A 24060-nucleotide genomic window follows, 5' to 3' on the forward strand; every position below is an offset into this window, starting at 1 on the left:
ATTGCCTCTTGCTTGGTGGAAGCTGCTGTGGCCCAGGGCCAGCACAGAGCTGGGCTGGGTGGGTCAGGCAGCATGGCAAGTCTTGATGTGTCCCTGGCCTCAGAAAAGGCTTGGAAGCTTTGCCTCCCCAGGTGTTCTGCTCATTGGCTCTCCCTGTGCATCTTGGAGAGAACAAGGTAGGCATTTCTGGCAGCTGGGCATCAGCAGGCTTTAAACTGGGGCCGTGTTGTGGAGCAAGCCCAGCTGAGATACCCTGAGAGGAGCCCAGTGCTCCTTGCTCCCCTCTGCTGACTCATGAGCGTTTGTCTGGTTTTGGGATGACCCTGGCTGTGTCAGAGGGTGCTACGTGGACATGAGACAGCCGGTCCTGTCCCGCTGGGTCCCGGCAGTGCCTCGCAGCAGTCCTGCATCCACATCAGGATGCTGGCCAAGAGAGGTCTTGGAAGCTGAGGCAGCTGATTTTAAGCTTGTGCAGGTGCCTACATGTCAAGGCCAACGGTGTTCCCTCAGGATACAGCAGTCCTGAGTGGTCTCCCTCATTCAAAGAAATTGGCCCTTTTACTGACCTGGCAGGAGGGCAGGAGTCTGCCCCCCACTAAAATATTTCTCTGCCACGTATAAATTTCAGTGGGTTGATGTAGGAATTGCATCAAACATATCATCCATCTTTATGCTGCTGAGATGATTTGATTGGCAGGGGGTTCAAAATACACTGTGATTCCTATACTTGAAGCTGATGTCCAGATACTGGCCAGAAGCAATCTCGATGCCCTAAAAAGCACAAAGTCTTCCTCATGCCTTCTCTGCACTGGGCTGATTCTGTATTTCCCCTTAGTTCTTCTGGTAGACTATGTCTAAAGCTTTTTGTCAAGTCACTCTCAGGTCAAGTTAGGCCAGCCAGGTTTTTCTTATGCTAATTGGTGCTAAGTACTTATGTCTGTCTGTGCTAATTACTTGTTTACTAATGTGAATGGCTTGTGCTTCCTTATGTCAAACAAAGGCCTTGTTTCATTGCCAAAGGTGCCTGAGGCTGCCTGCTCCTTGTGGCACCTGTTGCTTTCCTGTGGAATGTTCTACCTTCCCAGAGAGTAAAGAGGGAGCTGGAGAAAGAGCTGGCCAGGCTGCTCTGGATCCTTGACCAGCAGTCCTGGTTAAGTGGAGAAGTCCGAGCTGAGCAAAGTTGCCAATGGAACAGCCATGCACAGGAAGGCTCGGTGGGAAGGGTGATCCAGGAACCACAGGCCTGGCAGCTGAGCTGCCACCAGGGAAGGCCTTGGAGCAATCCTCCTGAGGGCCATCCCACAGCACGTGCAGGGAGCCAGGGCGTCTGCTGGAAGGTGGGAAAGCTCTGCGGAGGGACGGGGACAGCTGGGGGTCCTGGCGGGGTGTTAACAGCTTCTGTGGGGGAGTTTGGGGAGTTGGTGTTGGGGGGGTGTTGGAGAAGGCGTTGTCTGGAAGGTGAAAGGTCTTGGCTGGAATTTGAGTCAGTTTGAAGGCAGCATCTGTGGTTTGGCACAGCTTTGGTTACGGAGGGCAGAAAGACTATCTGTGACTTTTCCTCTTCATGGTCCTGATTCTCCTGTAGGGAACAAGAGGGGAGAGCTGTACTTTACTGGCCACTGAGATAACTGTACCAGGGGGAGGATTAGCCCTTTTGCCATCTACTCATTTGTTTGGGCTACTTTTGTAACACTGAGTGGACTTTCATTTCTTGAGAGCTTTTATTTCTTAAGAGAATTTGGATAATATCATCCTTTCACAGAAAACTGTTTGCAAACCAAAGAATGGCCCCTTTTTTTGCCTCTGTGTAGTGTTATGTTCTGTAAAGTGACTCTCAGTGGACGAGGTTAATGCAAATGAGTTGCTGCTTTGAGATGGGAAGCAAAATTCCAATTCTTCACCTTCTCAGGTCATCCCAATCAATTTGGGAAGTTTGCAACATTTTGGAACTACTTGAGTTGAGCAACGGGAAGTAAAGCTTTCCTGAAGTGAGGCTTGTTAAATGCCAGATTCTTCTGTGCCTACCCCACTAAGGTGTTTTTGTGCTGAAGGAAATTACTTCAATAAGAAAAATAATTTCAGGATGTAGGGCTTCTGATTGAGACCAAGTGTTGCCAGCAGTTGTTCCGGGTGCTCCTGCCAACAGCCCCTGCAGGAAGGAGCACAGCCCCCAGTGCACATGGGCTTTGGCTGCCCCAGGCACAGAAGCCCCCCGGGGGCACAGGTCTCTGGGGCAGGAGAGGGACAGCAGCACTGCCAGGGCTCAGGGGGTAGCAGGTATGCTTGGGCAGGGACTCTGCCACACCTGCTGATGTCAGTGCTCCTCTGGCTCCAGGGGTCAGAGCAGCATTTGTGCCCTGGCCCACACATTCCTTGTCTGGGTCACACCTGCGGGTTTAGGATGGCCACCAGCCGGGACGTGTCCCAGGGAGGCCGTGCCAGCTTCTGTGGAAGGCCCCGTGCCCTTCCCAGCGCGGCTGTGTCGGCAGCCCTGGGGGCTCCTTCTGCTGCCCTGAGCCCGCAGAGCAGGGCAGTGTTTGCTGATGGTTTGAGCCATTCCTAAAGACTCTGTCGGGCTGCATTAGACACTTGGGACCAGGGATTCCTTCCAACCTGGACCACTTTGGGTGGGCTGGGGGTGGCCCCAGGGCAGGGGGCGGTATGCGCAGGGGCCCTTTGTGACACAGTGCAGCATGGTCACCGTGGCATGGAACGGGTGTCCAAGAGCTCTTTGTGACACGTGGTGACATAGGAGCTGGAGGTGGCAAGACCACGCCACAGTGCTCGGAGCACACAACGGGACAGGATGGGACAGAGCGGTGCTGTGAGGAGCCCCTGCACAGCACACTCGTTCGTGTCTGACCCAGAGCCTTTCCGAGACGTTATTTCTGCAGCTGACCTCGAGGCCAAACCACAGGACTTGCTGAGCCCTGGCCTTCCCGAGGCTTCTCTTCTGCAGGTGCCCTCGAGGGCAGACCGTGGGATTTGGTGTCCTGGAGGCATCTCCCATCCCTGCTGCCGGTGCCCTCGAGGCCAGACCACAATCTTTGACAGGAGTCTCCTGTCCTTGTGGCAGGAGCCCTAGAGACCAGAGTGCAGGACTTGCTGTCCTGAGGCTTCTCTCTTGAAGGTGCTTTCCAGGCACGACTGCACGACTCTGAGGTTTTCCGAGGCATCTCTCCTGCAAGCAGCCACAAATCCAGTCACTAACATGGAGCAGAGACCGCCAAAATTGCCCAAGCTGGCCTGGGTGGAGGAGGAGGAAGAAGGCCCTGGAGCTGCCCCAGCACAGGAGACTGAAGAGGTGGTGCCACTAGAGCTGCCACAGGAGGGTGAGTGGCAGAGCTGGGCCAGAGGACTGGTGCCTGCAGCCAGCCTGGCATCCCGTGGCATCCCGTCCCATCCCATCCCATCCCATCCCATCCCATCCCATCCCATCCCATCCCATCCCATCCCATCCCATCCCCTGGGGACATGCCCATGGATAGGACGGAAGAGGGGCCAGGCAGACACCCCACAGCAGCCATGCTCCATCCCCTGGGGCATCCCAGGGCTGTCCCTGCCTGGGGAGCGCAGGGCTGGGCTGTGTTCTCTGGCCTCTCCTGCAGCCCTTCAGCTCTGGCTGCGCTCGCTCTTTGCCAGATGCAGCCGTGGGGCAGACACAAGAGCAGGACCCTGCCCGTGGCCGCTTCCGCAGAACAGTGCAGGTACCTGCAGCCATCCCCACCTGGGCTGGGCCTGCTGTCACCATGCTTGGAGCATTCTGTGGAACATCCCTAGCTTCTGCCCTTCTCTTACAGCTGGTTTGCAAATTCATCAAGCGAATTCGGCAGGAAGAGACCAGCACCATGGGCACTGGGCTCCGAGCATATTCGCACATCTTCAAAACCAAGACCAGTGCTGCCCTGCTGAGCATGCTCGTACAGGAGGGGTTTTGCAATCCAAAGCAAGTAAGCAGCCTGTGGCCAGGTTTTGATGCTCCCAGGAAGTGCTTGGCCTCCCAAGCCACACCCGCTGGTCGCTGGACGCCTTTGAGGCCATGGCAGTGTGGTGGGAAGGGAAGCACTTCCCTGGGGAAGCTGGCAACATTCCTCCCTCTGGCAGCTTTCCAAGTCTCCCTGTGCCTTCTCCAGGTGCCCGCCATGGTGAGGTACATCCACCAGTGGCTCATGGCCAATCAGTTTGTAGAGCACAGGCTGAACAGGACCCTGCTGTATCTCACCAAAGCACAGCCAGCTGATGTAGTCATGACGCTCCTGCGTGTGGCCCCATCCTGTGACAGGTATGGGCCCACCTGCCCAGAGGGCTCAGGGCTCCCCAGCCCATCAGCCTGTACAGCCTGTCCCAGGTGTCTGACCAACAGAGATTTCCAGGGCTCTCTGGTTGCTCCCTTTGCCACCCTGGCACGTCAGTCCCCGAGCCTGCTGCCATGCCCCCTCGCTGCCCCTCAGGGGCCTGTCCCCACAGGGCTGGGCTGCCTGGCTGCTGCTGGCCAGGGACAGAGGGCAGAGGCAGAGCTGGCAGCCAGCTCAGGTCCCCACTGCTGCCCAAGCCATGGTGCTGTGTCTGAGACCCCCCTGAGACAGAGCTCTAACCCCACAGAGCTGCTTTGACCATGTGGAACAGCATCATGTGCTCGTCCAGGACTGCGGAGCCTGCGCTGCTGATACTCCTGGATGTGCTGAGGAGATGGCCCGAGCACAGCACGTGCACCTCGGATGGGGACAAAACGGGTGTCTTTGTCCTGGCTGTGAGTTTCTGCAACTGGCCTTTGCTGGCCCCAAAGCCGCCTCTCCAGCAGCTCTCCATCCTCCTTCCCCCACTGCATCTCCCTGCCTCAGGCGCTGGGCTGAAACCTGGCCTTGGGGCAGCTTCAGGGGCACCAGGCCCGGTGCTCCCCCTGCCTCTCTCCGGGCCTCTCCCTCCCCTGCTCATGCCCTGCCACATGGACACCTCAGCACTGAGCGCTGTCTCGGGGGGCTTTGCAGGCAACTGTGGTGATGTGGAAGATCCTCCAGGTGCCCTGTATCCCACGTATTGTGATGGTGTATTTCCCCTGCCTCTTTGTGCATCTGCTCTTCCAAGTGCTCTTCAGCACTCTGGATATGCCAGAGAAGGTCGATACCTTCTGGAAGGGATGCCAGAAGCAATACGACCTTGCCATCAGCCCCAACAGGTTCTCCATCCCACTCCTCCTGTCCCTGCCACATCCCTGGGCAGGAGCCAGTGCTCCAGCGTGACCTGGGCTTTGCTCTGCACGCAGGTTTGCAGTGCGGACCCTGATGTCCCTGCTCTGCCGAATGCAGCACGAGGATGTGGTGGTGGCAATGGAACGCAAGTGTGGCTGGGACACGCTGCTGTGTGCTGACACCCACCACTATGCCGTGGGTCTGCTGGCCAGGTGAGACCCCCTTCTCCCCGCTGCCTCTGACATTCGTGCTCTGTGCCCAGGGAGCCCCACACAGTCCCTGTGGTCATGAACCACAGGGCCTTGTCACTGAGGGACAGCCAAGCAGAGTGGAAAAGGCTGGGAGAGGAGGGTGCCCATAAGGAGCCGCCTCCCAAATAGCCCAGGGCCCCGTGCAGGATGCTGGGGAAAGACCAGACCTCTGTGAGTCAGTCCTGGCAGAGGTCTATCCCCCAGCCCACAGTCTTGGTTACTTTTTCTCCTGCCAGGGAGATGTCCTGTGTCTCCATCCCCTTGCGTTCCCAGATCATTCGCTACCTGCTCCGGCTGCTCAGCACCCAGGAGCCACGCTGGGAGCTGCCTGCCCTGGCGTTCCTTGCGGAGGTGAGCCTGATGGCCAGTGCTGCCTCGCTGAGCTGCCTCCCAGCTCTCTGCCCTCTCGTAGCCACAGCTGCCCGCACCCTGTGCTGCTGCCTGGGCCCAGCCCTGTGCAGTTCTGGGCTCCTGCCGGCCGGGTCCCCTGACACTGCCCTGTGCCTTTCAGGTCCTCGAGTTGCTGGACTTGAGTGAACATGGTGCTAACAGACTCCAGCAAATCTTGTCAAGGCAGCTGCAGAGCAAGTGCAGGGAGAGGCGTCGCCTGGCACTCAGGGTCCTTTTTGAGATCATTGACGATCCCTCAATGGTGAGAAAGGGGCAGCGCCTGAAGCTGAGCTAGAAAATACAGTCTCTTGGGCTTGGCTGGGCTCTGGGAACTGGGGCAGATGCTCCCAGCTCTCTTGCCTCCCGGTTCAGCTGCCTGAGTGCTGAAGGGACAGACCTTTAGCCTCTGAGCCCTGTGGCAGCAGGATGGATGGTGTTTCACAAACTTGTGTTCCGCATAGAGCAAAAAAATGTGGAGCCTGACTGAAAGTCTTGTGGAGCTCCTGTGGGACGCAGATGGAGAGATAGTCAGCATGACAGTCATGCTACTCAGCTTTATCATCTTGGACAATGACATGCTGATACCCAGCCCCATGGCACTGCAGCTGGTTGAGGCGCTCCTGCCACTCTTTGACCATGTAAGGCTTGCTGCCCCCAGCCACGGGCACTGGGTGCTGCCCAGACACTTTTTGCCCTGTGGATTTGCAGGCTGCGCCAAGCTGAGCCCTGTGCAGCTGATGCTGAGGTCTTTTTTTCTTCCTTTCATACAGGAGAATAGCCAGGTGCAGCTGCTCTCCATACTGCTCTTCCGAACATTGGTGACTTGTCCACAGGAAAAGGAAAAAAAGGCCCTGAAGACACACCTGCGCCAGAGCCTGCTGCCACTCTTCTTCCACTGCCACAATGAGAATCAGCGTGTGGCAGAGGTGAGGACTCGTGGGCTGCTGCTGTCCCCCTGGCAGGGGGCTCGGCTGCCTCCTCCCCTGGTGCCTGCCAGGCTGCAGCCTCCTCCACGCCTTGGCACAGGGACGCAGGTCCTGCACCCTGGGCTGTGGGGTCATCTCCGCGTCTCTGCTGCTCTCCAGGCCTCTCTGGAAACGCTGCTTTGTGTGGTGGAGTTCCTGAAGAGAAGCGATCTTGAAAAACTGGTGAAGGACAAGAAGCTGTGGAAGTTCACTGAGTGCCTGGTAAGGACGGGCTGGAAGCCCCAGCCTCAGCCTGGAGAAGGCCCCTGAGCGCGGTGCTCAGTGTGCGGCGCTGGCAGCTGTGCCCCTGCCCGCTGCTGCACCCCGAGGCCGCGCGGGCTCTTCTCCAGGCTCCTGTGGGCCCGAGCCGGGGGCCGATGGAGCCTTGGCCTGGCAGGGCTGCGGGATGGGATGGCAGTGCGGCTCCCCGGGCAGCAGCCGGCCCTCTGCCCCCTCCAGAGCCCGGCACCAGCGGCTGCTGGCCGCGCCTCAGGGCTGTGCGGGCAGGGGAGGCCGGGGCCGGGCGCAGGGAGCGCCTGGCCGAGGGGCTGAGCCCGCGCCAAGCCTTCCCTGCTGCCGCTCTCTGCAGCTGGCAGAGGACACAAGCCGAGTGGCCGAGCACCTGCGCCGGGCCCTGCCGTACCTGCGGAACCCACAGGAGTCCCTGCGAGAGGCGGCCATCAGGTTCATGGGTCAGCCACGAGCCCGGGCTCCCTCCCCGGCCCGCCGCAGCTCGGCCCCAGCCCCGCCCGCTGCCCCGGCAGCGCTGTCCGGGCCTGGTGCCATGGAGCCCTGCCTGGGCTCAGCCCTGCTGCTGCCCTCTGGCAGCCGTGCCCTCGGGCGCCAGCGTGCGGCGTGGCCCGGGCTGAGCCCTGCCGGGCCAGCAGGGCGTGTGGCCACAGCGCCGGCAGCGCCGCTGGCAGGGAGCTGTGCCGCTGGCGCCGTGACAGGCTCTGTGTTCCCAGGCATGGCCGGGCGGCACCTGAGGGGGAAGAGGGAAGAGCTCCAGCTCATCTGCAGTGGTGAGTGAGGGCAGCAGGCTGGCAGTGGGGGCTGGCGGGGCCAGCTGCGAGCCCTGCCCCGGCTGCCAAGGGTTCTGCTCCCGGTGCGGACAAGGGGCAGCGTGGGCAGAGCACACAGAGATTTCAGGGCCATTGGGGCATTCGTGGCCAGCAGTTTCGGGCTGATCCCGTTGCTCCATGCTCCCTCCCGGCCATGGCTAGAGCGGGCTGGGATGGCCCTAGCAGGGGGCTCTCCTCAGGTCCCTGCAGATCCAGGATCTGACCATTGCTCTGTTCCTCTCTCTTTCAGCCCTTGAACACCTGACAGAGGACATCAGCAGTGCCGTGTCAGACGCAGCACTTCAAACATTGTATGTCCTCCGGGCACTACAGAGTGGGCGATATTCCGTCTTCCAGAGGCTGCAAAATCAATTCCGCAGGGCATGGAGGACACGGCCTCGTCTGTCAGGGCTCGGCTGGCTGTGCTGCTGGAGCTCTGCAGAGAGCTGATCCCAGAGGCTCTGTCTGCTGGGCTCACCTGAGCCAGCAGGAATTTTCCATTTCTTTCAGATTATTCTTTTCTTCTTCTTGTTTTTTCCTTTAGTATATGAATGTAGGATGTGTTGTAATAAACAGACTCCCAGGAGCTTTCTTTTGCTGCCCAGGGTCTGCAGGGCATAGGGGAAGAGGGGGAAAAGGGTGTCTGGGCTCAACAAGCTGCCCAGGCGTGCAGTGTTGCAGATAAAATGGCCAGAAGCCCCTTGGCCTTTGGTGGGTCTGCTGAAGCCTTTGTGCTGCCAACAGAGCAGGTGGGCAGAGGCCGGAGCTGCAGGGATCCCTGTGAGACCGGTACCTGGAGATTGCCACAAGCCCTGTCCCAGGCAGGAACCGCCATCTGTGTCCTCCTGCCTGTGTGCTGCTGGCTGCATTGCTGAGGGCTCCCAGGTGCCTCTGGATGGGGCTCCTCTGGAGCTCCTGGGGGGCTGCGGCGCTGCTGCCGGGCAGCTTGGCTGGGCTGGGGGAGACCCTGAGGGGACGAGGCCATGAAGGGATGAGGGGCAGCAGAAGCCCTGACAGGACAAGGCAGTGGGAAGGCACAAGGCGGGTGGGTGAGGGACTGGGTGGCTCTAACGTTGGCCCGGGGGTGGCAGTGGGTTGGAGACAAAGAGACCACTCACCCTGATTTTCATCTCTGCAAACAGAGAGCGCTTATTCTCAAGCCCTTCATTATAAAGAGCCTTTGAAAAACCCAGTCTGGAAAATGTCATGGGTCTGATCTCTACGCCCCTTCAGATTCTGGGCAGTGAAATGCTGCAGCCTTGGGAGAGATGTGACTGGGCGAGGCCCTGTCAGTCACACCAGGGGCTGGTACCGTCACACAGTACAAGCCAGCCTGCGCTGTGACACACGGCAACAGAGTGCAAAGCACAGCTCTGGGTGCTCCCCATCAACCTCAGCTCTGGGAGCACTGTCTGCCCCAAGCTCCAGGGGCTGCAGTGGGAGCCTGGCTGGGCTCTGCCCTGGGGCCATCCTGCAGGGACAGCTGGAAACAGGGAGCATTCAGCTGCCACAAACAGCCAAGCCAGGGCTGCAGGGCAGCTGCTCCAGCCCGGACTGCACTGCTGTGTGCTGTGCTCTGGGGCTGGGGCTCCCCACACAGGGGACTGGACTGGTGTGCCAGAGGAGACAGAGAAGCTTCAGCTTCAGCCTCACTGAGGTGGGTGCATTGGCTGGGAAGAGTGGGGAGGCTCAAGGGGATTCACAGAGCTCATCCTGCTGCAAGGACAAGGAAAAGGGAGTGGGAACTCAGCAGTGAGGAGAGCTGAGGGCTGGAGAGTGGCTCTGAATGACACTAAAATGCCACTGGACATCTGAGACATTGCTGCTCCTCAGCCAGTGACAGCATGAGTCCCTAAACCTGGGGCTCAGCCCTCCTTGTGGTCAGGGGCAACAAGGAAGGCCAGCAAGTGATGGAGACTGCGATGGGCTGGGAATTCACTGGGGGAAAAAAGGGAGCAGTTGAGAAGTAAAAGGCAGGTGGGGGAGAGAACTGTTCAGAGAAGGGCTGAGCTACATCTTGAGCAAGCTGAAAAATGTCATTTGGAGTCATCCCAGATTGATTTGATTTCAGAAGATATTGAACAAGTTGAATTTTTGGGAGGTGTCACTCTACAAACTTGAGCTGTGTTGCCAAAATGCTCAAGCAAGTCTGTGCTGCAGGTGACACCATTTCTTCTTTGGCTGATTCCGGCCCCGTGCTGAGCTCCAGCAGAGCCCTGGCAGAGCCCAGAACAGCCTCAGCATCCGCAGAGCCTGGCTGCAAGGAGAGAAAGCGGAAACTGCCCGTCAGCTGAAAGCTCCTGTCCCTTGTCCCAGCTGCCCGTGGTGCCCAGGCCATGCTGGCTGTGCCCAGAGCAGTGCCCAGAGCTGCCCATCAGTGCTGCCTTGGGGAGCAGGGCAGGAGGGCAGGACATGTGCCCAGCCTGCAGCCAGCCATGGCACATCCACCTGCTCAGCAGCTGCCCAGAGCAGGATGCTCCTGTGCTCGCTGCCATCTCGCAAAAGCTCTGAGCCCACCCTGCCAAGCACACGGGGACCCACCTCATGCCATCCATGGCTGGAAGAAAAGCTGGTCCCAAACGATGTCCTCAGCCTGCTCCAAGGCCATGGCCCATCCACGCCGCAGCTGCTCCCAAGAACTTCCCGATCCAGACTGGACCAACCAGAATGCTTACTCTAGAAAAACAAACAACAAATTGTTGAAAATAGATTACAGACAAAAAGGGAAAAAAAGAACAAAGGTAAAAATCATATCTCTGTGAGGGGATTGAGGAAGGCCCAAGCCCTGCAAGCCAGGGAAAAACCCAGCCATGTGTGAGCAAAGCCCAGGTTTTCTCCCTTTCCCCTGCACTGTCCCCCACAATAACCGTGATCCCAAAGCAAACAAGGGCAGTGGAGCTGCCCAAGCCCTTCCTTGCCTGCACAGCAAAGCAGCCCCTGCACAGATTTGGGAGTCCCACCTCTGCTCCCACCATGGGGGTTTGTTTGTGTTGGTCTGGCTGCCCCAGCCCCAGCCCCAGCCTGGAGCATGGTGGGTGCTGAGGGCTGTTGGCAGGACTAGGAGCCCGCTCCCATTTCGTACCCACCCCAGCCCATGCCCCCATCCCTGCCAAAAGCAGCTGGGCAGCTGACTGAAGGATCAGCTGCATCTGCCTCAGCAAAAGGGGAACCTTTGCTTCCCAGCCAGGCTGGGCAATGCCCAAATCTGGGAGCATTTCCCCAGGTGTGGACTCATCTGCAAATTCCCTGTGGAGTTTGGCTTTGAAGAAGGTGCCACAATCAAAGTGCATCACCTTCAACTGCTGGTGGCCAGGATGAGGAAGAGGTTGTCATCCTTCATGTCATCCTTGATGTCATCCTTGCTGTCTCCTGCAGCAGCAGCCCCACCCGGTACAGCTTCTCTGGGGGCTCCTTCTCCTTCCCTGGGGTGAGACCAGGCTGTCAGGGCTCTGCCCAGGGCCCCAGCTGTCAGGGAACCAGGACAAGCAAAACCTGCTTGGATGGCAGCCACCAGGGCTGGGCAGAGCAGCTCAGCTCCAGCATAAGGGCTGCATGTTCCCATCCCATGACCCTGGTGCAGTGACACGGGCTGGCTTTCATTGCTTCTCATTGCCAAGGCATGTGTGCAGCTGTAACTTACCAGGGCCCTGCAGCAGAGTGTGCCTGTGGCTCTCTCCCTTCTTCTAGGGCAGATGAACATCCTGCATCCAAGGATGACAGAACACCTCTTCTAATGAGGGTCTGGCCAAGGGGTGCATGGATAAACACCACCCAATCAGATTTTGGCACTCTGGGGAGAGAAACCAGAAACTGCCCGTCAGTTGGAGAAGGCTCCTGTCTGCTTTGCCCCACTATTCCCATGCCCAGGCCATGCTGGATGCGCTCAGAGCTGGGCCTGAACTTTCTTGGTTTTGGGGGAGAGCAGGACATGTGCCACCTCCTCAGCAGCTGCCAGAGCGGGATGCTCCCGAGCCCGCTGCTGTCTCCCAGCACTGGTATTCCCCCCGTGCCCAGAGAAGAGGATTCACCTGGAGAGAGCCGTTGTGGCAGTGAGAGCTGGCCCCAGCTGAAGTTCCAGCCCCTCCTGAAAGGCATCTTCCCGCAGACCATCTCGTGCAGCAGGATGCCCAGGGACCAGATGGTAGCTGGCTCGCCATGGTACCAGCCAAAGCGGGTCCATTCCGGGGGGCTGTATGATGGTGTTCCTGTGGAATACAGATGGAGTTCATCAGGGGGATGCTGCTGCTCCCAGAGCCTGGCCCCAGCAACCCTGGGCGGGTGGGGGCTGCATCAGTGGCACACAGGGTGACCACTGCCCTCTCACCAGCATCTGGGACTGGTGTACAAACTTGGGATTGCAAAAGAAGCCACTGGTGTGGGAAGGGGACAGTGGAAGCCCTGGCTAGGCCTGACCATGACATGCAAAGGAAATACCCACTGCGTGCTGGGGAAAAACCATGCCCTCATTCTCCCTGCCTGCACTGACCCAAACATATTATAAAGGCAAGACAAACAGGGCAAGTGGAGCAGTCCAAGCCCTTCCTCTTGCCTGCACACCAAACCAGCTGGGGCACAGGTTCTGACCTCCCTCTCTGCTACCCTCACCCACGACTGTTTTTGTCAGGCTGGCTGCACCAGCCCAGCCCCAATCCTGGGCACAGTGGTGGGCAAAGGCTGCCAGCAGGGCTGGAAGATGGCTCCCCACCCAGCCCTGCTCTAAAGCAACTCAGCTGCAGATTCAGTCCCATGAGTGGCAGCAAAAGGGAGAATCCCTGCTGCCACACCCAGCTTGGGCTGTGAGATCTTGGGCCGTGAGATGCCAGGAGCGGGAGCACAGTCCTGTGTAGGCTCACCTGCAAAGTGAGTGTAGGCTGTCTCTTGCAGGTAGGTGCCACAGTCAAAGTCAATCAATTTGGCCTGCCCGGTGGCCAGGTCAACCAGGATGTTCTCTGGTTTGATATCGCGGTGCAGGACCCCGCAGCTGGTGCAGTGCCGCACGGCCTCCAGCACCTGGCGGAACAGCTGCCGCGCCACCTCCTCGCGCAGGAACCCCCGTGCCCGAATGAAATGCAGGAGGTCCTGAGACTGCTCTGGCCGCTCCAGCACCATCACAATGTCGCTGGGCAGCTCAAGCCACTCCAGCAGCTGGACGACACCGGGAAAGCCTGTGGACACCTTGTCCTGCAGCACAACCTCCAGGGGAGCGTGGGTGCCGTCGGGCTGTGGGAGGAGCACGATGCCGTCAGTGGGGCCGATGCTGGGCCAGGGCTGGGCAACCCCTCAGCCAGCCCGGGATGCTCTGCGCCCTGCGCTGGCCCCACGCCCGCTCTCCCTCGGGATGTCCTGGCGGCTTCCACCCTGCCGGGGCTCGGCTCATCCCCGCCCGGCACGGCCCGGCTTCTCCCGCTGTCCCGGCTCACTCACCAGCTCGCTCCAATGCCAGATGCGGTTCCGAGGCACCCTTTTGATGGCGACCTGCAAGCCAAGGGGAGCAGCGGGCTCAGCTCAACGCCCGCCCTGCCCAGCCCCATCCTCCTCCTCCTGCGCCCCCTCCTCCTCCGCCCGCCGCCGGCCCCGCCGCTCACCGGGGCGCCATCCGAGAGCCGCGTTGCTGCGAAGACGCTGCCAAATCCGCCGCACCCCAGCAGGGAACCCAGCCAGTAGCGCTCCTGCAGGGCCTCCTGCGCCTTCCCTGCGGGCGGGACGCGGCTGTCAGCGCTCGGCCCGGGGCCAGCAACGGCCCCCGAGCGCCCCTCACCCGCCCCGGCCCGGCCATCCCCCGGCGTTCGCTCTTTGCAACGCGACCCGGGAGCCGCGGGGCCGGGGGCCGCGCTGCCGAGCGGCGGAGCTCGGGCCGGGCAAGCCGCAGCGGAGGCGGCGGGAGCGGCGGGGCCGCGTGTGTCCTCCGCGGGCCCCGGGAGGAGCCGGGGCCGGGGCCGGGGTCGGGCTCAGGGTCGGGGTCGGGACTGGACCCTGCGTCGGGGCCGGGGCCGGGCTCGGGCCAGGCGGAGCCAAAAGCCGGCAATACCACCCCAGCCCCAGGCACTGATACCCGCCCAGTAGCGCCACCGCCAGCACGGCCAGAGCCGGGCTGGGACCAGACCTCGGTGGGACGGCCGGGGGCGGGCACGGGGCAGCCCCGCCCGGGGCCGGGGGCGGGCCAGGGGCATGGCCCGGCCGGGCACAGGGAGAGGGAGGCGGGGAGAGGAGGGGAGACCGGGAAAGGGAGAGCGGGAGAGGTACGGGACCGCGGGAGAGGGAGAGGAGAAGAGAATCTAAAGTTTCTTCTATCGCTGTCGCTGCTGCTGCTGCCGCTGCTGCTGCCGCTGCTGCTGCTGCCGCTGCCGCTGCTGCAACTGAAGCTCCGGGGCCGTTTGTCCCCGTGTCCGTTTGTCCGTTGCCCGCTCCCCCCGCCTCGAGCCCCACGTTCCCCGAGGGCAGCCCCTGAGCCTGTCCAAACACGGGAACTTTGCCGAGTTCAGCCAAGAGCCAGAGTCTGGACTCCCGCACAGTGGCTCAGGAATCCCCTCGGTCCCTGCTGTGCATTGTCCCTGCTGAGGGTCAAACACTCTCAAAGCGTGTCCCCTGAATGCAGAATTTGTACCTGACCCAAGCACTGCACTTACCTCTCCAACATTGCTTTCCAAGAAAAACAGGGGAAGCCAAACTGTGTGTAGGTCATGGTATTTTAAAATGTCTACAACTTGCCAACTCATGGATCTTAGCGGTGAGATCTGTTTGGAATTAATGGGATGGACAACTAGTGCAAGATGGAAAAGGGGAGCATAAAAATAAATAGAGAAAAATGTCTTGAATTGTTCCAATTTTCAGTTAATTTCTTAAAAGCTCTTTCAGTTTTTCCAGAATCTTCTCCTCAGTCCTGTTTGCTTTTTCCAAGAACCTTTCCTGAAGAATGAGGTGGAGCTTCTGTCACAATGTGTGCCACCAACTGCAGCTTTCCACACTGTGTGTGCAGCACAACTCTTGCAGCAAAGCAGGACAAATATTTGAAGAATTTTGCAGCTTGTTCTTTTCTTTTCCTTGTGGGCTGGGCAGTTGTGCCATTGGTAAGGTTTTCATTGTTACTGTTCTACCCTAAGAAAACATGACAGGCTACCAAGAACTCCTGGGGAATGCAAGCCTGACTGAATGCAAAGAAAGAATCTGCAGAGCCTGCAGCCAGAAGTGGAGAGCTGTGTGATCATCATTCCAACACCCCCAAGGACATCTTGAAAGTGATCTAGAAGATGAAAATGGGCTGACAGAGGGAGTTTGTTTCTGGGCTCACTTCAGATTCTGCTACATCTGAAATCAGTCCTAAAGTCTCCATCTAAATCAAGAGTACAATCAGTTCATGAAAAGCCCCAGAACAATCTGCACCTCTCAGGAGATGACTGAAAGAATCTGGAAAGGAAAAATGCAGGAGAAATGCATTTCTCAGCACTGCAGTATTTGCCTGCCTGAAACCCTCCTCCATTTCCGTCTCATCCCTGGATCTGTTTGTGTCAGTTCTGTATTTGGTGGTGCCTCCAGCCCTGAATCCCCTCATCTACAGCCTGAGGAACCAGGAGCTCAAGGCTGCAGTGTGGAGACTGATGACTGGACATATTAGGAAGCATTAATCTGATTGCCAATTTCTGCAAATCACTTGTAACAAAATTAATTTTTGATAGTTCTGTTGGTTTGGTTCTTTGATTTCCCTGTCTTTTTTTTTTTTTATATTCTTCCTAAATCTAGATCATTGTTTCTGCTATTTCTGACTTTGTCACTCTACACATTCACAGTGGCCACAGACTGTGACAATGAGGAGCCGTGTTCTCAGTGACTTTAAAAGAACTAAAGGATCTCCCAGCAGAGTTTTCTGCAGAGATCCCTCTATTCTTGCCTTCTCTGGAGCTGCAGCAGCAATGTCTGTGTGCAGAGCTGAGGGCAGATCAGTGCTGGCACAGCAGCTGTGCCCAGCAGCAGCAGCAGCACTTGGTGTTGGCAGTGCTGCTGCCGTGGCCCTGCCCCGCTGCCCTGGTGGCCCTGGTGTTGCTGCAGGGCCTGAGTGCTCTCGGGGCCGGGCACAGTCCTGGGGGTGGCAGTGCCGGGGCTGCAGCAGGGACAGGCCATGGGCACTGCTGGGGCAGCGCTGACGCCTCAGGCCAGGCCCTGGGGGCTCCAGGCTCCTTGCCCAGGCTCTCTCAAGAACACGGCCAGGCCAATGCTCAGCACAGAAAAGCCCCAGGGTGAGCAGCCCCAGGCTGGCCGTGGGCAGGCTGGGGGCAAACAGCATGGCTGGGGCCGTGCAAGGGCCCTGGGGGAGACGGGAAGGAGCAGCAGAGCAGGGGCTGATCCATCCCCAGTGCGCTGCACAGCCCAGGGCAGCGTCCCAAAGCGTCCTCATGGAGCTGCCAACAACATCCCCCCTCTGCAGCCCTGGCCTCTCCCCCAGCTCACACAGGTGCCGCATCCTTGCAGGCACAGCCACAGCAGCACTGGCTCAGGAGCCCCTGTTTGCATTGCACAGAGCAGGCAGGAGCACCCCCATGCTGCTGCTGTGGGGACATGAACCTGAGGGAGCACAAATGCCATCAGCCCCTGGGGCCAGCAAGGGCTGGGGGACACCAGGGAAACCACTCTGGTTTATTGTGACAAACATTTGAGATCACCAAGTCCAACCTGCACCCTAACACTACCTTGTCTACCCAGAGCATCGTCCAGTTAACCACCGCTCCCTCATGTGCTTTCAAACAAACTTCTCTTCCAGGCCCCTCACCAGCCTTGTTGCCCTTCTCTGGACACGCTCCAGCCCCTCCATGTCCTTCCTAAATTGGGGACCCAGAACTGGACACAGCACTCGAGGTGTGGCCTCACCAGTGCTGAGCACTGGAGAAGAATCACTGCCCTGCTCCCGCTGGCCACACCATTCCTGATCCAGGCCAGGAGCCATTGGCCTTCTTGGCCACCTGGGCACACTGCTGCCTCATGTCCAGCCTGCTGTCCATCAGTCCCTGCAGGTCCCTTTGTGCCTGGCTACTCGCCAGCCACTCTGTCCCCAGCCTGTAGCACTGCAGGGGTTGTTGTGGCCAAAGTGCAGGACCCGGCACTGGGACTTGTTCAACCTCACCTTGTTGGATTTGGACCCTGGATCCAGCCTGTCCAGGTCCCTCTGCAGTGCCCTCCTACCCTCCAGCAGATCCACACTCACACCCAGCTTGGTGTCATCTGCAAATTTGCTGATGGTGCACTCAATCCCCTCATGCAGATCATCAGTGCAGATACTGAAATCCACACTGGCTGGCTCTGATGCCTCAGCCATCCTGTGGGTGCCCTGTGATGGCACTCAAGGTGATCTGTTCCATAACCTTGACAGGCACCCAAATCTGGCTGACAGGCCTGGAGTTCCCCAGATCCTCCTTCCAGCCCTTCTTGGGGATGGCTCACACTGGCACCTCCACTCCTCTGGGACCTCCCTGCTGATCCAGAACTGATGGTAAATGATGGGGAGCAGCTTGGGGAGATCATCCACCAGCTCCCTCATCCCTCTAGGATGGATCCCCTCTGATCCCAGAGACACCTGTGAGCACCTGAGTGGCTCAGCAGCTCCCCAGCTGCTTCCTTCTGGATTCCAGGGGGCTGTTCTGCTCCCTGTGCCCATCTACCAGCTCAGGAGAACACTTGGCCTGAGGATGGCCTGTCTTATTGTTGAAAACTGAGGCAAAGAAGGGGTGAAGTACCTCAGCCCATTCTTCATCTTTGGTAATCATATCCCTCACAGTAAGAAATGCAGGTTGTCCTTACCCCTCCTTTTGACATTAATGTACCTATAAAAACATAATAATTAACCTTCACAGAAGTATCCAAGTTAAGTCCTAACTGAGCTTTTACCTCTCTAATTTTCTTTCTGCATGACCTAACAACATCCTTAAACATTTCTTGATTTACCTGCCTCTATGTCCAAAGGTGGTGCACCCTCTTTTTAATCCCTAGAAATAACCTTTTTAATCCCTTTTTAATCCCCCTTTTCCTTGAAAAGCTCCATGCCCAGCCAGGCCAGTCATTTCTCCCTCTGGGTCATCTTTCTGCACAAAGGGACAGCCTGCTCTCGCCCCTTCAAGATTTCTTTTTTGAAGTGTTTCCATCCTTCCTGGAACTAGTTGTTTTTAAGGGCTGTTTTTTTAAAAAAATCAATACCTGATTTGGTACTCCCCAAATGTGCATCCTCAACAGGCCAAAGTCTGCCCTCAAAAGTCCAGTGTAGAAGATTTATTGATGCCCCTCCTTCTTTTACAGAATATTTAAAAAGTCAATAATTTCATTGTGACTGTGCCCTAAACAGCCTCCTGACCAGCACTTCTCCCACCAGCCCTTCTCTGTTCATGAACAGCAGGAGACAGAGCTTTCCTTGGGAGTGGGAATTGCAGGAAACCTCCCCAAAGTGCAGCTTGGAAGGTTCAGGCTGGAGCTGAGGAGAAAGCAAAGTCCCTGCCAGGGTGGAATTGTGGTGCTCGAGGTGTGGCAGCCTGAGGCTGGGCCATGGCCGGCTCTGTGTGCCAGGAGCCGGCAGCGCTGGGTGCAGGGAGCCCAGGGAGGGCACAGAAACGCTGGCTGAGAAATGCTGGGGCACAGCGAGAGGGGCGAGTGCAGCCGGCCAGGGCACAGGAGCAGCACGCACAGGGGGCACAGCCTGCAGGACAGATGGCCGAGGGCTGGGCAGGGCTGGCAGGGCCACAGGCACCCAGGCCTTTGTGCCCTGGGCTTGGGCAGCGCCTCTGGAGGCCCCACAGCAGGAACTTTCCTGGCAGGGGCTGCACTTTGGCTCTCCCCCGGCCTCCCTGGCCAGGCTGGCAGGGGCTGCAGGTTGATGGCATTTGTCCTTGCTGCCCCTCACATCCCCCTGCCCCACAGAGAGCCCCGAGCCCCCCGTGAGGGACAGGCCCTGCTGGCCCAGGCTGGGCTCAGGGCTTGGCCTTTCTGCTTCCCCCAGCCAGCCCAGGCCTTGCTCAGCATTGCAGTTCCCTGCCCAGAGCCTTGGGCTCCCTGCACTCCTGGCCTCAAGGATCTGCTCTCAGCAGTCCCTGGGGAGCCTTTGGCACTCCCTGCCCTCACTGGGGCCCAGCCATGCTCCAAGGCACTTGGAGTTTTGCTGCTGACTCCTTGAGCAGCTTCTTCATCCTTCTCTCAGTGCCTGAGGCTCCTGGACCCAGCCCCAAATCCACCGTGGGGCTGATTAAAACACAGAAAGCCCTCAGGAGCTCTTTGTCTCCCTTCAATTGTCTTCAAGTCTCCAGGGCTTCTGCAGTGATTGGAGTTAAGGAGGGAGATTACAAAGTGCACCTTCTGATTTTTGGTTTTTTAATCACATATGTAAGTTTTGTTTTTATTTTTCATTGCAGAGAAGAGGTGATAGAAGCATTCCTGAAGTGATCTTGATGCTGAATGTCTTTTTTGGAGGTCTGGGCATGGAGACGAATGAGCCTTTTTGGGCTGACCCTTTTTGGACAGCCTGCTCTTCACCCCTTACCTCACCATGTCTGTCATAACCCACCTGGGCCTGACATCCCAAAATATCCAAAAATGTTAATGTAATTTATTCTTTTGTTTTATTCTGTAACACATTATTTTGTGTGATTATTTAATTATGTATATATTTATTTTCATTTATAATATTAACAGTGGTTTTTCTTACCTAGTTTTTATATTTGCATAAAAAATCTATACATTTTTAGTAGCCAAGAACATTAATGTTCTTTGGTTCTATGTAGCACATTCCCCCTTCCTTAATTAATTAAGATCCATTGGCTATTTATTTCTTCCTCTTTATGGTAATTAGTAATATGTCCAGTCATTTTGTCATGGTTTTTATAATCTTTTTCTCAGACAGGGGCATGGGAGAGCCTTTTGGTGTCCAGAGAGACATTTCTGGGGCACATTTGAGGCAGTTGTGGGTCTGGAGAGGGAATTTAGAAAGAACTTGAGGGTATAGATGACACTTAGGGGAGCCAGGTGGGCACTTGGAGGGGCACTCAGGAATTCTGAGGGACAGTTCGGGGTCCGGGGGAGCACTTGGGGGTCCAGGGCGGCCCTTGGAGGTCAGGGAGGGGAATTTGGGGCCCTTCGGGGTCTGGTCGAGCCCTTGGGGGGCTCGAACGGGGCTCTCTGGGGCGCGGGGGGTGATGGGAGTTGTAGGCGCGGGTATAATACGGTTAAACGGGGCCGCAGAGCATCACGGGAGTTGTAGGCGCAGCTGCAATGGCTTTTGGTGATGGCGGGGCATGATGGGAGATGAAGTCCCGGCTCGAAGAGCGCCGTACCTGCGCTGCGGAGCATGATGGGAGCTGTAGTCCCGGAAGTGGCTGGACCGCGGCGTTTGGGGGTTCAGGAAGGCACTTGGGGTGACACTTGAGGGCCCGAGCCGCGACGTGAGGTCCTCGGGGGGAACGTAAATGGTTCGGGAATACCTGGGGGGCGCTTGGGGAGCTCCAACTGGGCTCTTTAGGGCACGGGACACGGCACGAGTTTTAGGTGCGGGGCTGTGCTATGAGGGCTCTGGGGCTGCGGGGGATGAGAGGAGATGAATTCCCAGAAGTGGCTGTACCGGGCATCTGTGGGGCTGGGAGCACTCAGGGGATCCAGGGACTCTTGAGGGGTCCCGAACAGGCTCTGAGGGGCGCTGAGGGATCCTGCAGTGTCTGGGGATACTTAAGGGACAGATGGGGGTGGATACTGGGGTGGGCTCTGTGGAGCGCGGGGCATGACGGGCGTTGTAGTCCCTGCTCCAGTGGGGCGCTATCGGGCCGCACGGCATGGCGGGAGTTGTATGGAAAATAGAAAATATGGCACTGACTCCAGGCACCGCCTTCGACAGTCCCAGACCGGCGCTGATTGGCAGCAGGTTTTGATGGGCGGGAGCCTCGGCAAATGGGAGGCGGTGGAGGCGGGAACAACCCATTCACCCTCTCCAGTCCCTCCCAGTACAGCCCAGTTTATTCCCAGTACAGCCCCTGTGCCCCTTCAGTACCTCCCAATACCCATGAGTACATTCCCAGTCCTTCCCAGTTCCCCCCTGTGCCATGCATAGTATGCTCTAGTGTCCCCCAGTCCTCCCCACAATGTTCCCAGTATCCCCAGTTTTCTCTAGTATCCCCCAGTACCACTCCCAGTATGTCCCAGTGTGTACCCTTGCAGTCCAACTCATTCTGCCCAGATTGCCCCTCAGCATTCCCTGTGTTCCCAACTTGTCCAGGTTCTTCCCAGTGTCACTCCCAGGATGTCCCAGTGTCTCCCACAGCGTTCCAGGGCTCCCCAGTATGTCCCACTCCTCCCCAGTGTTTCCAAGCACAGTTTAATTTCTCAGGGTTGCCGTGGCAGCCAAACCCAGCAGTGGGGTCAGGGCAGTGTCCATGGCCACAGCCCCTTGCAGTGGCCCAGTGCAGCTTGGGCTGATGATCCACCCTCACAGCTGGCCCAGGGCAGCTCTGCAGTGGTTTTGGTGGCACCTTGGGCTGGCACACACCTGAGGAGTGTGTCTGTGTTCAGTGGGGAAACTCAGGAGTTTGAGATTGCTTCAAAAAATACAAAAAGGGAAAACCCCTCTTAGGCTGAGTGCAGCCAGCTCTGCAAGCACAGCAGGTCCCAGGTGAGTGAGGACAGACAGGATGGGGCTGGGGAACGTGGAGCAAGGCTGTCCACACTGGGTCAGAGCTCAAGGCACAGCTTCTCTGAGCAGGCCAGAGCTCCTGAGGAGAGACCCTGGGTCAATATCAATCACAGAATGCTGCAATCACCTCTGATCTAAAGAGAAATGTAATAAAATAAACCCTTTAAAATAGGCATGTGTATGTCTTACAAGCTCTTTGAAATATTTCTCCATAATTGGACTTGGAAAACTTTAATGACTCTCTCAGGGCTTTGGTGTTGTTTACATCAGACTTAGTCCCTGAGAGAGTCTTCAAAGAACTTCTCCAAAACTCGAAGTTAAATTTAAGCACTGAACTTTCTTGAAGTTTTAATGGGTCCCACTGAGAGACACAACTGAGAAAGTCTCCCCAGGTTCCAGGTAGAGCAGAACACTGGAGGCAGTGGTGACAGGTGGGGACAAACAAGGCAAAGGTGTCTCTGGTGCTGAGCAAACCTGGATGTGTTTCAGGAATGCAAAGGGCCAAGGCCTGAGCCCCAGCCCCTGGCCAGGCACATCCTGTCTCTCCCTCATTGCTCAGGGCTCTTCCCGGGATGGGCACTGGCATGTGGGGATGTGCAATGCCCAGGGCAGCACCATGGGCTGGCCCCTGCCAGGCTGGTGAGCAGGGACAAGCAGCCACCCTGTGATGTCACACAGCCCCTCGGATGTCACACAGCCACCTGTGATCTCATACAGCGTCCTGTGATGTCACAGAGCACCCTATGATGTAACACAGCCACCTGTGATGTCACAGCCCACTCTGGGATGTCATACAGCACCCTTGTTTTGTCACAGAGCCAATTCTGGGATGTCACCCTGGAATGTCATGCAGCTGCATTGTGATGTCCCAGAAGACTCTGTGATGTCAGAAAGTTGCTTTGGGATGTCACAGTCTGTTCTGTGATGTCACAGTCTTCTCTATGATGTTACACAGCCACCTAGTGATGTCACAACCCACTCGCTGATGTCACAGTGCCACCAGCTGTTATGTCCGGATCTACTCTATCGCCTCATACCCGACTCCATGATGTCACAGACAGCTCTGTGATGTCACAACCCCCTCAGTGATGTCACAAAACCCTCTCTGTTATGTCATGCTGCCACTCTCTAATGTCACAGCACACACTTTTACCTCAGTCTCCTCTATGATGTCATACAGCCATGCCATGATGTCACAGCCTGCTTTGTGTTGTCACACAGTCTCCTCTATGATGCTGTAGCTGCTCAGTGACCTCACACAACAAACTCTGTGATGTCATAGCCCAACCTGTGACCTCACACAGCCCACTCTGTGCTGTCACACAGCCCCTTGCTGACATCACAGCTGCTCTGTGCCTCTAGGACACAGCCACAGAGGTGCCGCTGTGACACAGCCCCCTCTGGGACATCCCCCAGCCCCTGCCAGTGCTGAGCCCCTGTCAGCTCTGGCTGTGCCCTGCTGGTGTCCCTGAGCTGCCCTGGCAGTGCCCCAGCCCTGCTGGGCTGTGCACAGGAGCTGCTCCTGGCCAGAGCTGTCTCTCTGCAGCGCTGCCCTTGCCAGGAGCTGCCTCTGGGCCAGGAGCCCGGCCCAGCTCAGCAGCACAGACACAGCACCAGGACTTTAATGACCTTCTGGGGCTTTGGTGCTCTTTGCATCAGACTCAGTCCCTCAGGGTGTGCTCAAAAAACTTCTCAGGAACTCAAAATCAGATTCAAACACCAAACTTTCTTTAACTACTAATGATCCCTCTTAAGGACACAACTCACTTCAAAGTGTCCCCAGGTTCCAGTCAGAGCAGAACACTGGAGGCAATGATGAACTGCTGACAGCTGGCGACAAGCAAGGCAAAGGTGTCTCTGGTGCTGAGCAAACCTGGATGTGTTTCAGGAATGTAAAGGGCCAAGGCCTGAGCCCCAGCCCCTGGCCAGGCAGATCCTGTCCCTCCCTCCTTGCTCAGGGCTCTTCCCGGGATGGGCTCTGGCATGTGGGGATGTGCAATGCCAAGGGCAGCACCATGGGGCGGCCCCTGCCAAGCTGCTGAGCGGGGACAAGGAGGCAATGAGGCCCCAGGCCTGCAAGGGTCACTTGTCTCCTGCTCCTGGCTCAGGCCCAGGGCCAGCAGCCATGGCCAAAGTGCTGCCCAAGTTGGCTCTGTCAGGGCCTTGCAGCTGCTGCCCATCCCTGTGCCCTGTGCAGCCCAGGCTGTCCTACGGTGTCCCTGCCCTGCGCCTCTGTCCCTGCAGGCTGTCGTCATCCCCAGCTGCCCCACCTGGCTGGCCCCTTCCTTTGCTGACAGCTCTGCCTCCTGCCTGCCTCTGCCTGCCCACACACAGCCTTGGGCTACTCCAGACTCCTTCTCCTCATGTCCAGCCTGGGCTTCCCAAGCTGCCCTTGGTGCCATTATCTCTTTCTCTGGCTGTTTTATTCAATAAAGAAAAACTCCATGATGTGTGAAACCACCCTTCAATCCCTCCACAGCTACTCTTATTCTGTCCTCAGTCTCCACGCCACTGAGCCCAGAGTCTGCCACCTCTCACTGCTGGTTATGGTTTGAGGCC

The 24060-nt window shown here is 57.7% G+C and overlaps 1 protein-coding gene and 1 long non-coding RNA gene across 2 annotated transcripts in view; one reads left to right on the forward strand and one right to left on the reverse strand.

Annotated features, from left to right (window-relative positions):
• LOC135291629 (oocyte zinc finger protein XlCOF6.1-like) overlaps nucleotides 1-24060 on the reverse strand; it is a 44238-nt gene that overhangs the window by 16434 nt on the left and 3744 nt on the right. The window lies entirely within an intron of this gene.
• On the forward strand, nucleotides 3818-4732 carry LOC135291631 (uncharacterized). The gene is made up of 3 exons (XR_010354396.1): nucleotides 3818-3950; nucleotides 4134-4282; nucleotides 4603-4732. It is a non-coding gene; the product is annotated as an uncharacterized LOC135291631 (long non-coding RNA).

The sequence above is a fragment of the Passer domesticus genome (assembly GCF_036417665.1).
Source record: "Passer domesticus isolate bPasDom1 chromosome 8 unlocalized genomic scaffold, bPasDom1.hap1 SUPER_8_unloc_1, whole genome shotgun sequence".
NCBI classification, from domain to species: Eukaryota; Metazoa; Chordata; class Aves; order Passeriformes; family Passeridae; genus Passer; species Passer domesticus.